A 12,508-nucleotide genomic window follows, 5' to 3' on the forward strand; every position below is an offset into this window, starting at 1 on the left:
CTTCTACCGGATGGAGCAGGGAGAAGAAGGAAAGATCGGTGTGGGACAAATCTTTGACCATGTTGGCTGCCTCTCCGGGGGCGTGAAGTGTAGATGGAATCAATGGTGTCTGGTCTGACAGTCGGGCTATGTCTACAAGTCTCTGCAATTTCTTGAGGTCTTTGAGCTGTTCCCAAACTAAGCTATGATGCAACCCAACTGTCTGCTTCTTCGGTTGCATCTGTGGAAGTTGTTAAGAGTAATTGGAGATTATTAACCTCCTATGCGGGGTTCCCCATTGACATACTGCACTCAATATCCTGGCAGGGAATCCTCCAGGGTTACTGCCAACCAGGGGTGTTTGGCTGTCACCGTGGAGGATCTCTATGAATCCCATGCGTATAGAACATCCCTTCTGCAGACACCATTCTTTATCAGCCTCACGAACATCCATTCATTTAGCAGCAACACTTCTCAGCATCAGGATGTATGTTGCTTGCATTGTGGAGGAGTCACTGTGATGGATGTTTGTGTTAAAATTGTGTGTCTTGTGTCTTTTATTCTGTACTGTTGTGGCTGCGTGGCAAATGATTTTCGTTCAATTAATTTTGAATGACAATAAAGGTAATTCAGATTCAGATTCAGATTGAACCTAATAGAAGTTGGTGAGTTCACATGTAGGAAGGAACTGCAGATGCTAGTTTAAGCCGAAGATAGACACAAAAAGCTGGAGGAACTTTGCAGGTCAGACAGCATCTCTGGAGAAAAGGAATAGGTGGCAAAACATCACCTATTCTTTTTCTCCACAGATGCTGTCTAACCCGCTGAGTTACTCCAGCTTTTTGTGTCTATCTTTGGTGACTTCACATGTCAGCTGTGTTTAACTTGCAGCTCATGCATATTCTGATTTGAGCAGAACACTGCTGAGTCACTCTGAATAGTATCATACAGCCATGGAGACAGGCCCTGCAGCCCAAAATGCTGAAGTAACTCAGTAGGTCAGGCAGCATCTCTGGAGAACATGCATAGGTGATGTTTTGGGTCTGGACCCTTCTTTGTACTGATTGTAGTGGGGGGGGGGGGGGATGAAGAAAGCTGGATGAGAGGAGAGGCGGGACAAAACCTGGCAGGTAATACGTGGAATCAGGTGAGGGAGTTTTGATAGGCAGGTGGTGAACTAAGGCCAGAGGTGAAAAGACAGAAGGTGTGAGACAAAAGGATTGAAGAGTTGTGAATTGTGAGGGAATGTAGGGGAAGGGAGAAATATGTGCGAGTCCAGGTGGGGTACAATGAAGAGAGGGTGGGGTGAAAAGAAAAGGAGGGTGGGGGGGGGGGGGGGAGAATTTTACCTAAAATTGGAGAATTGAATGTTCATACCATTTGGGTTGTACACTTTCTAAGTGCAATATGAGGTGCTGTTCCTCCAGTTTGCATGTGGCCTCACTTTTGCAATAGAGGAGACTAAAGACAGAAAGGTCTATGGGAATGGGAAGGGGAATTAGAATGGTTAGCAACTGGAAGCTGTTCTCCAAAGATGCTGCCTGACCCACGGAGTTACTCCAGCACTTTGTGTCTTTTTTGTAAACAAGTATCTGCAATTTCTTGTTTCTATACTTCACTCCTGAATTGTATATTCAGTAATTTGTGACATTATTCATTGGAACAGTCTAAACCTAGGTTTTTCATCTTAGAAAATAATCTCTATTGGAAAGGTGCATCTTGAATATCAAATTTCAAAAGTGACTGTAGTTAGAACATAGAAAAGTACAGAATAGGAACATGCCCTTCAGCCCACAATGTCAATGCCTCTCATAATTTTATATACTCACAGGACTCCCCTATTTCTCCGGTGTTCTAGTGAAAAGAATCGAAGAACACTTCAAAAACAATTTGACTGTGAAGCCCTTTGGGATTTTATAGTTTGCAGAATCACTGAAGCACCTGTATGCTGAAATTAAAACTTTGTGACCATTCTGCTGAGATAAAAAAGACTTACTTTGCTCGTCAGCTGAGGCTCAGTTGTACGCATAGTTGCTTCATGTGTTCTGTGTTCATGTCCCACGGGCACAAAGAATGTAGGTTGACATCCCAATGCAGTGCTGAGTGATTGTTAAACTGTCAGAGGTGCCGTGTTTCATAAAATAGTAAAAATTGCTATTAAAGAGAAATAATAGTCCCATTTACAAAGGACCTCCCATGAGCATTTCAGAATGTCACAACCAGCTTTGCAGGCAATGGAGTGTTTTGTTAAGTCTATAGTTGTAAGATAGGATTTGTGGTACAATTTGGTTATCCAGAAATGTTTCAATGACCAAATACCAGCCCAGTCTGATTTTATGTCGACTGAGGAATACATTTTAGTCAGAATACCAATAATAACATCTCGGTTCTTTGAATCTTTTACAGCTGGTACCTAATGCAGGCCTTAGCCTGATCATAGCTTCCTCTCTTGTATTCTTTTATTTTATTTATCGAGTTCAACATTCTGTTACAGCATGGAGAAAGGAAGACAATGAAATATGAAATACGACTATCTTGCACTAAACGTTATTCACGTTATTCCCTTTGGCATGTATCTGTACACTGTCGACGGTTCAATTATAATCATATGTTGTTTTTCCGCTGACTGGTCAGCACGCAAGAAAAGCCTTTTCACTGTACATGTGACAATAAACTAATCTCTAAACATCTTCTCGGCCAAATTGAAACCAATGGGACAGGTTTCACAGTGCGTCATTTCACCATACTGCTCTATAATTTCTTGGGCAGCCAAATTTGAGGAGGGTGTTCCGCAATCCGTCCAATGTGATGGAGTCAAAGGCCACCACGCAGGCTTCCTGGTTCTGCTTCCTGCATCCTTTTTGAAGTTGTAGCACAGTGTAGGTCATGCCAATTGTACCTCTGAATGGATGGAATCCACCCTGTTATTCATGGAGCAGCTGCTTGGCACTGGGAAACATCAATTGAGAAGTATGCTGAAGCTGACTCTGTGCGGCAGACAGCAGTGAAACTCCTCTGTCATCACCATAGTTTACTTGTCACCTTGAACATGGTCATGATCACGGCATGCCTGAGATGCCCTGGTACATCCTTCTCTTCGGTGCTCCGGTTTCCTTCCACATTCCAAAGACGTGCCGGTTTGTCGGTTAAGTGGCTTCTATAAAATTGTCCCTAGGGTGTAGGATAGTGATTATTGGTCGACGTGGATTCAGTGTGCTGAAGGACCTGTTTCCAGGCTCCATCTCTGAATAAAACAAAAACTAAACCTAAAGGCTTAACCACAGTTTCCCTTCTAATGCCGATAAAGATAGACTATGGTGCCAAAAATGTAAGGAGTCTGAAGAAGGGCTCTGACCCAAAATATCATTTAGATATGTTCTTCAGCGACACAGTCTGACCATCTGAGTTATTCCAGCAGTTTGTCTTTTTTGGCCAATGGGATAACACTGGCAATGTTCACAAATGTCACGCAGCGGTAGAGTTGCTGCCTGACAGCACCAGAGACCCCGGTTCGATCCTGACTAAGGGTGCTGTCTGTATGGAGTTTGCATGTTCTCCCTGTGGTTGGGTTTTCATCGAGATTTTTGGTTCCCTCCCACATTCCAAAGACATACAGGTTAATTGGCTTGGTATAAGTGTAAATTGTCCCTAATGTAGATCGTGTTAATGTGCGGGGATCGCTGGTCGATGCGGTCTCGGTGGGCCGAAGGGCCGGTTTTCGCACTGTCTCACTAAACTAAACTAAAATGCTTTTTTATGCAAATTTTACCATTGACTATGTAGTGTTTGTGACTGGAAAATCAACATCAATGAACCTGATGTCATATACATTATTGTGTCTGCGTCGAGCTCCTGTTGTTCTGTGTTATCAATAGGCTTGATAAAGAAAATAATTCACTGCATCAGACCTAAATCTCTCAGCCAAGCATTTAAAAAGTAGGAAGAAATGTAATCCTCTCATTATGGTTTGACAACAGTTCATAGTACAGGGCATCAGAGTAACTGGAGCTCATTGACGACAGTCACACCTAGATTAATTCCTGACAGCTCAGAAACACAACACCTTAAAATGATAGCTGGGACAGAGAGACGATGAAGACTAAATTTGATCCCAATGCTTAGTCAAACATGAAAGGGAAGGAGCTAATCTGGCATTTTTAGATAAGTTCTTATTCCTGATTATGGCTATAAATTTTGGAATTGAGACTTGTCCTGGATAATGTGAACAGAATGTGCAGAAAGATACAGGATGCTTGCTTACTTATTCCAAATTTCAGAAGCAAAATTAATACTCACAACTATTTTCAGTCTTTACCTTAAGTGCTAATTGTAGGCAAAAATCTGTCCCTTTGACTCAGCATTTCTACCAAAACAAGTTTTAAACATTTAGAGCATTTTGCTATGATCTTCAAAATCACTGATTAGAATCCTCTTGCAACCTAAATCCACAGTATTGAAGCAGCAGTTACTCAAAAAGTTCAATGTCAAGACATCAAGAGGGCACTGCAGTAGAGTTGCTACCTTACAGCGCTTGCATCACCAGAGACCCAGGTTCGATCCTGACTATGGGTGCTATCTGTACGGAGTTTGTACGTTCTCCCCGTGACCGTGTGGGTTTTCTTCGAGATCTTCGGTTTCCTCCCACACTACACAGATTTGTAGGTTAATTGGCTTGGTATAAGTATAAATTGTCCCTAGTGTGTGAAGGATAGTATTAATGCGTGGGGAATGCTGGGCGGTGCGGACATGGTGGACCGAAGGGCCTGTTTCCGCGCTGCATTTCTAAAACTAAAATTAAAACTAAAGTCAAGACTATTATATTGTCATATGTCCCGAAATGGAACAATAAAATTCTTCCTTGCAGCAACACAATACATATCCACCGGGTGGTGCCTCAGCGATGGCAGTCTCGCCAACCGTCTGTCTGTTTTTTCATCTTTTTTGTTATTTTTAGTGTGTTTTAAAAGTTTGTGTTAATGTTCTCTGGTTTGTTTTATGTGGGGGGTAGGGGTGCGGTTCGGGGGAAACTTTTTTTCAATCTCTTACCTTGCCGAAGATGCGATTGGTTTCCGGATCGTATCTCCGGTCGCTCTGTGGCCTAACGTCATGGAGCTGGTGGCCTTGCTCGGGACTTTGAGCCCCACCGCGGGGCAGTGGACTTTCCATCAGAGCGTGCAATCCCTTGCCTGGGATCGACGCTCCAACTGCGGCCTGCGGATTTCACCATCAAGGAACTTGCAGTCTCGGGTAGAGACTGATGTTGGGAAGGTCCGGTCGCAGAAGGTTTCGACCAGCCCCAGCCCCAACCCAGGGTAGATCGCCCGGAGCAGGGAAGCTGAGATTCCCCCCCAATGCAGGAGCTTGATCGCCCCGACGAGGAGGGCCCTTCGCTGGCTACGGGAGTCAAGATCATTCTGTCAACGGAAGGCTCGAGGCCCCCGACAAAGAAGGAAAGAGATTGAACTTTTTTCCGCCTTCCATCATAGAGAGGAATGTGGAGGAGTCACTGTTTATTTAAAATGTTTATTTTGTGTGTTTTGTTGCTTTTTATTGGTCTGACTGGCAAAACAAATTCCACGTATGTTGCAAAACATTCTTGGCTAATAAAGTATGATTATGATTATGATATGCAAACATTGTACTCAGTAGACACCATAATCAACAACAAAAATTAGTTCAATATATAAAAACAAACAATATAGTGCAAAGACAAAAACAATGCCATCAAGTCCCGAGTGTAATCAAGGCAGTTAGTGTTTTGGAGTTTAGTTGGAGGTTGTAGTGTTGACTAGCCTGATGGTTGTTCAGAGGGAGGTGCTTCTGAACCTGGATGTTACAGTTTTCAGGCTCCTATACCTTCTCTCGATGGCAGGAGTGAAATGAGAGAGTGGCCAGGGTGGTGTGGGTCCCTGATGATGCTGACTGCCTTTTTGAGGCAGCGGTTCCGATAGATCCCTTCACTGTTGGGAGGTCAGTAACTGGGCACTGTTCACCACTTTATGCAATCTTCTTCATTCCTTTGAGTTGCCAAACCAGGTTGTGAGGCAATGAATCAATATGTCTGAAGAAGGGTCTTGACCGGAAAAGCGACCCATTCCTTCTCTCCAGAGATGTTGTCTGTCCCGCTGAGTTACTCCAGCTTTTTATGTCTATCTTCGGTTTAAACCGGCATCTGCGGTTCCTTCCTACATCTACTGCTTTCTAGTCATCTGGCTACGTTGGACTGACCATGTCACTCGCATGCCTGACATCAAACTACCGAAACAGTCTCCCTATTTCAAGCACTTTCACGGGGGACGATTAACAGACAGCGAAGAAGATTCAAGGATGTGCTTGAAACTTCCTTGAAGAAATGCAAAATCCTCGCTGACTCCTGGGAACACCAAGATTTCTTAACTTGGAGAAGGAGCATTCAGGACGGCATTGAAAATCTCAAAGCGTGGGGATGTCATGCACAAGTGGTGGAAAGAGAGGACCACCTCACAAACTACCTACCGTCTGTGGAAGAGGCTATGATCCCCATATTGCCCTCTCTAGCCACCTTGGAACACACCAAACCAGGGTGGAAGTGTCATCCTCAATCCCAAAGAACTGCATAAGAACAATTGGTTGCCTAGTAATATGTGTGTAATGTTCTGTGTGGTACTATACACTAAACTAAACTGGATCAGGCAACTGAACCATCTTACCAACAACTAGAGAGCAGTCCTGAGCTACCATCTACCTCATTGGAGACTCACGGTCTATTTTTGATGAGACTTTACTGAACGTTATTCGCGTTATTCCCTTTATCATGTGTCTGTACACTGTGAATGGCTTGATTATAATCATGTATTGTCTTTCTGCTTTTCACTGCACCTCGGTACATGTGACAATAAACTAAACTCAAACTAAAACTATACACATGTTATTTCTTTGCCCAGAATATGAGAGGTATTGCAAACCAAGAGCAGTATTCATTTCCAGAATACTGTGTGTAAATGTATGACAATAATCCAGCTTACTCATGCCAAGATAACATGCAAAAATAACTTCTGCCTCTTTATTGCATCTCACTCCTTAAATCCAATATCCCTCTAAGCAAATATTTGCTTGAGAGTCAAAATACATACTTAAACTAAAAGCAGGAAATGCTGGAAACACTTAGCAGGTCAAACAGATCTGCTGGGAAACAGAGTTAATGTTTTATGTCAAAGATCGTTCATCAGAGCTGTTCGCATTCAGTAGTTTCTGTTTCCAGTTCTGATGACAGATTTTTGACTTGAAACAGTAACTTTGCTTTATTTTATGCAGATGCTGCCTGACCTTATAAGTGTTTCTGGCATTTTCTGTTTTTCTTTCCAGATTTCCTGCATGAATATTTATTTTGGATATTCAACTGAAGTAGTTTGGTGTCAAATTTAATTTGCTAATATGCCTGTCAAAAATAATGCATCTCGTCACTGAGTTTAAAGTGCCTTGTGAACACAAGTTGTTCGTGTTGTGGAACAATATATAATGTAAGGTCCTTTAATCCAGCCAAAATTACTAGAGTGCACTTAAAATCCCCCCAAAATGGCTGGGTGAGGTGTCCGATCTTGACCTCATCAGGACTTCTGCGGCCGATCGGTGGGCCGAATTTACCCCCTGTGGCCAAGGATCTGGCAGTCCGGCCCGGCCGGAGCTGGCAGATGTGTTCCCATAGCCAACCTCCAAGGCTGACTTTACGGGCTGGTATCTCGGCTCCTACGCGGTACCGTTAGACTCCTCTCGGACGCCGTGATCTCTGATGGTCCGGAAAAATGGATAATCCAGAAAGGCTCTGGAACCAAGGGTGCCAGAAAATCAGTAGTGAACCTGTGAACAGTTAGAAACAGATGCATCAGTACATTTCATGGTGAAATTAACTGTTAATCAAGGAACCAGTTTGTTTCACACTGCCAGGCACAACAAAGATAAGTTAATTTTGTTAAGGTAAAATCTTAACTTCACTACCTGCAATTCTCCCCTCCACCTTGTTCCGCTTCACCATCGCCCCTGTCCTATCACTTCACCATGCAGGTGAAGTTAAATTTTGGAGGCATCAACATTTGGAACGGGACAAATGTCATTTAATGACTGGGTGACCGTTCATTCTTTTTTAGTTTGCACGTCCCTACCAACTTTACATAATCAGTTTCACCCCATCTTCTCTTAGATTATGTCCATGTGAGGCAAGTTACTGAACAAGGACTGTGTTATTGAACTCAATAAATCAACCAATCAGTGCATTTCAAGTGAGCTCTAACTGCAGAAGAATTCCTCCACGGAGTCATACATATGCGAAAGAGACTCCAGTCTCTTCCAGGTGGAATCATTGTATAAGAAATCATGCCAAAATACCAAAATAAGAAATCAAATACCAGGGTATAGGCAAGATTATTAGGCTGGTGGTGGCAGGAGCGGGGGTTGGTGGAGTGTGGAAAAGATTGGTGGGTGGTGATCACTCCACTCCAGTGGAATGTTGTAAAGTGTGAGTTGCAATAATTCCTATCAGAGGTTTTGGTGCGTTGACTTGAAAGTTAAGAAGACATATTCTAGATTAACGTCTGTATCCTCATCAGTATTTCAGCATGAAAATCTACAGAGCGACGAAAATATGATCTCATTAAATGCAAACAGCGTTGTGAAAAAATAGTCCCCAGCAGAGAAGCTGCTGGAACTGGGGCTTAGCACCCCTCTGTGTGCCTGGGTCCTGGACTTTCTCACTGCCAGGCCCCAAGTGGTCAGGATGGGGGAACACACATCTAGCTCCCTCACCCTGAACATAGGATCCTCCCAGGGCTGCGTCCTTAGCCCCCTACTGTACTCCCTGTACACACATGACTGTGGGGCCAGGTTCAGCTCAAACTCCATCATCAAGTTTGCTGATTACACTGTGGTGGTGGGCCGGATCTCCAACAACGATGAGAAGGCCTACCGGGAGGAGGTGGCTGATCTGGCACTCTGGTGTCAGGACAATAGCCTCCTCTTGAATGTCACTAAAACAAAGGAGCTGATTGTGGACTTCAGAAGGGCTAAACATCCAAGGACGTACACGCCACTGGAGATAAATGGGTCTACTGTGGATAGGGTGAGCAGTTTTAAATACTTGGGAGTCTGCATCACAGAGGATCTGACGTGGGCAACGCACATTGCCGCACTGGTGGGTAAGGCTAAGCAGCGCCTTTACCACCTTAGACAATTGAGGAAATTCAGAGTGTCTCTGAGGATCCTTCATTGCATCCTGTCCGGCAACATTACAGTCTGGTTTGGGAACAGCTCTGCCCAGGACAGGATGGCCCTGCAGAGAGTAGTGCGTTCGGTAGAACGCACCATGGGAACTACACTCATCCCCCTGCAGGACCTATACATCAGGAGGTGCAGATCCAGAGCAAGCAAGATCATGAGGGACCCCTGCCACCCCAGTAATGGACTGTTCCAGATGCTACGATCAGGCAAACGCCTCCGCTGTCACACTGCGAAAACGGAGAGGATGAGACGGAGCTTCTTCCCACAGGCCATCAGGACTGTCAACTTTTATAACCCCAGAGACTAAATTTTTGTCGACACTAATAGTAACTTATTAACTTTATTTATATGCTGTAACTGTAATTCTTTTTTGTGCACAACCCGCAGGCATTGCCACTTTCATTTCACTGCACATCGTGTATGTGTATGTGACAAATAAATTTGACTTGACTTGATATCTGACTAAGATAGAGTGCCAAAATGATTCACCAGGATGTTATCTAGATGTTATCTAGATTGAAGGGCTTGAACTTTCAGGAGACATTGTACAGCCTGGGTCAGTTATCCCTATAGCAAAGGAGGCTCCAAAGTGGCATGATAGAAGTAAATAAAATTATGAGAGGTACAGACAGGGTAGATAGCCAGGGTCTATTCCCCATGGTAAGGGTTTACAATTAGAGAGCAGGGATTTAGGTGAGAGGGAGATGGTTTAAAGGTTTAAAGGGGATAATGGTAGCTGGCATCAGAAATGAGCTGCCGAAAGAGGTGGTGAAGGCAGAAACTATAATAATATTTAATAGACATCTAGCCAGGAACTCGAATGAACGGAGCATAGAGGGAAATGGAGTTAATGCAGGCAAGTGGGATTAGTACAGAGAGGCATGATGGTCGCCATGGACGTGGTGCACTGAAGGGCCTGTTTCTTTGCACAACTCTATCTATCTATTACTAAAAGTCTCATCTTGTATGCATATATATTCTATATATTCATATATGTATGTATGTATGATACCAAAACACAGCCAAAACTGTACACGATAGCGCAACCATTTTAGGGGCACCTTACTCACCATTCACGCACGGTGTGCAGAATCAAGTTAATTATATTTTAAAAGTAATTCACTTTATAAACTTTAATAAACTTTATACCGTGAATGGACCCGGCAGCCGCGCCTGCGCAGTTGGGGGAGGGTTGCCGGGCCCAGTATCCACACGTGCGCAGTTGGGGGAGGGTTGCCGGGCCCAGTATACACGCGTGCGCAGTTGGGGGAGGGTTGCCAGGCCCAGTATCCGCGCGTTCGCAGTTGGGGGAGGATTGCCTGGCCTGGCGGCAGCGCGCCTGTGCAGCAGCGCCGGGAGGACCGTCGCCCACCCCGGTGCTGCTGCGTGTGCCCCTGGTCTGACCTTCTTCCCGTGCTGCAGCGCGGTGGCAGAGAGAAGGTCAAAGAAGATGGCCACCAGCAGGACGAACATGGGGCAGCGCCTTGCGGCCACTCACCTGCTGCTAGCCGTCACGATAGCCGCCCGGGGCCGGGGTGAGTAGCTCCCTCTCCCCTTTCCTCTCCCGCCTCGCCCATCCCCGGCCCTGGGGCTGTGACAACGGGTATCCAACGGGTCCACGGGTCGTATTTCGTTCAAATTATTGCACTACCATGTACCGTTTTGCCTGCTTTCTGCCCAACCAATTGTTCAAGCGGTTTTGATTGCAACATGCGCCTTAATTTAGTTCAACAAAGAAACTGACATGTTACTAAAGAACCTTTAGTAACAACGGGAACCCAACAGGTCCACGGGTCGTCGAGTAACTCATAAAAGCCACAATCAACATGTCACCTACAGTACTGAGTCATGTGCATTGTTTATTCTCTTATTAAAGGATTGAAAAACGTCGCTTCATAAAATTGCAGCAGTTAAGGTTGAAGTAGCAAATATGATGACCATCAAATGGTGAAGGGGGGGGGGGGGTGTAGGTTGGAGGTTATGAGAGAATTGAACACAACTCTATGCTCACCATCTAAGCTGCTGGAGAAATAGTTGACAGTTTCATATTCCTAGTGCCCATATCATTGGCAACCTAAACAAGTCCCTGCACACTGATGCAGTGATCAAAGAAGCACATCAGCATGTTTACTTTCTTAGGGCGTCTGAGTACATTTGACATGTCTATAGGAATTCGCATGAACTTCTACAGATGGCACTGCAGACTACAATATTCTGACGGGATGCATCACAGCCTGGTATGCAGCTGCTCTAACATCCAGTCCAGAGATTAGTTTAGTTTATTGTCACGTGTACCGAGGTACAGTGAAAAGCTTTTTATGTTGCGTGCTAACCAGTCGGCAGAAAGACTACCATGTACAGCTCTAGGATAAAGGGAATAACATTTAGCGCAAGACAAAGCACAGAAAAGTCCATTTAAAGATAGTCCGAGGGTCTCCAATTAGGTAGATGGTAGGTCAGGACTTCTCTTATTTGTGAGAGGATGGTTCAGTTGCCTGATAACAGCTGGAAAAAATCTGTCCCTGAATCTGGAGGTGTGCGTTTTCACACTTCTGTACCTCTTGCCTGATGGGAGAGGGGAGAAGAGGGAGTGTCTGGGGTGAGATGTTCTTGATTATGCTGGTGGTCTTGCCGAGGAAGCGTGAACTGTAGATGGAATCTTATGTTACATTGCATTCGGCAGGCTGACAGTATAATCAAGGGTGCCTGTCACCCTGGCTATTCTCCTTTCGCGCCTACTTTTTAGGAGAAAATACAGAGACTTGAAAGCCCAGACTTCCAGACTTAAGAACTGCTTCTTCCCCACTGCTATCAAACTCCTGAACCAGTCAGCTCTTTCACGTTCCCTTCTCGGAGGTGCTGCCACGTACTCTTACTCTTAATTTTACCTCATTTGGTAATTCTGTTATTGACCTTCTTATTTTCTGCACTACTTTGGATTGCACTACAATGTTGCACTATTTGTCTCTTTTGCATTCATTGTATTTATTCATCATTACTGTATGTATACTGTTTACCCTGTGAGCATTGTGTGAACAAGGAATTTCATTGCAACTTGGTGTATATGACAGATTCAGATTAGTCTACATGGCAATAAACTGATCTGAATCTGAGTATCTAGAACTGTGACGAAAGGCAGGTTGATAGAGCTGAGGTATGGTTCCATCATGATCTAATGCCAGATGTGGCACAAGAGCCTATGTCTGTATTTAATTTGCTACAATAAATGCATAAACCAAATCAACAACTAATTTAACACCACAACATTTTGTTTATCATT

At 44.3% G+C, this 12,508-nt stretch overlaps 1 protein-coding gene across 1 annotated transcript in view; it reads left to right on the forward strand.

The window, feature by feature from the left end:
- gstcd (glutathione S-transferase, C-terminal domain containing) overlaps positions 1–12,508 on the forward strand; it is a 169,064-nt gene that overhangs the window by 116,306 nt on the left and 40,250 nt on the right. The gene's annotated exons all lie outside the window — the stretch shown is intronic.

The sequence above is a fragment of the Rhinoraja longicauda genome, chromosome 1 (assembly GCF_053455715.1).
Source record: "Rhinoraja longicauda isolate Sanriku21f chromosome 1, sRhiLon1.1, whole genome shotgun sequence".
Lineage (NCBI taxonomy): Eukaryota > Metazoa > Chordata > Chondrichthyes > Rajiformes > Arhynchobatidae > Rhinoraja > Rhinoraja longicauda.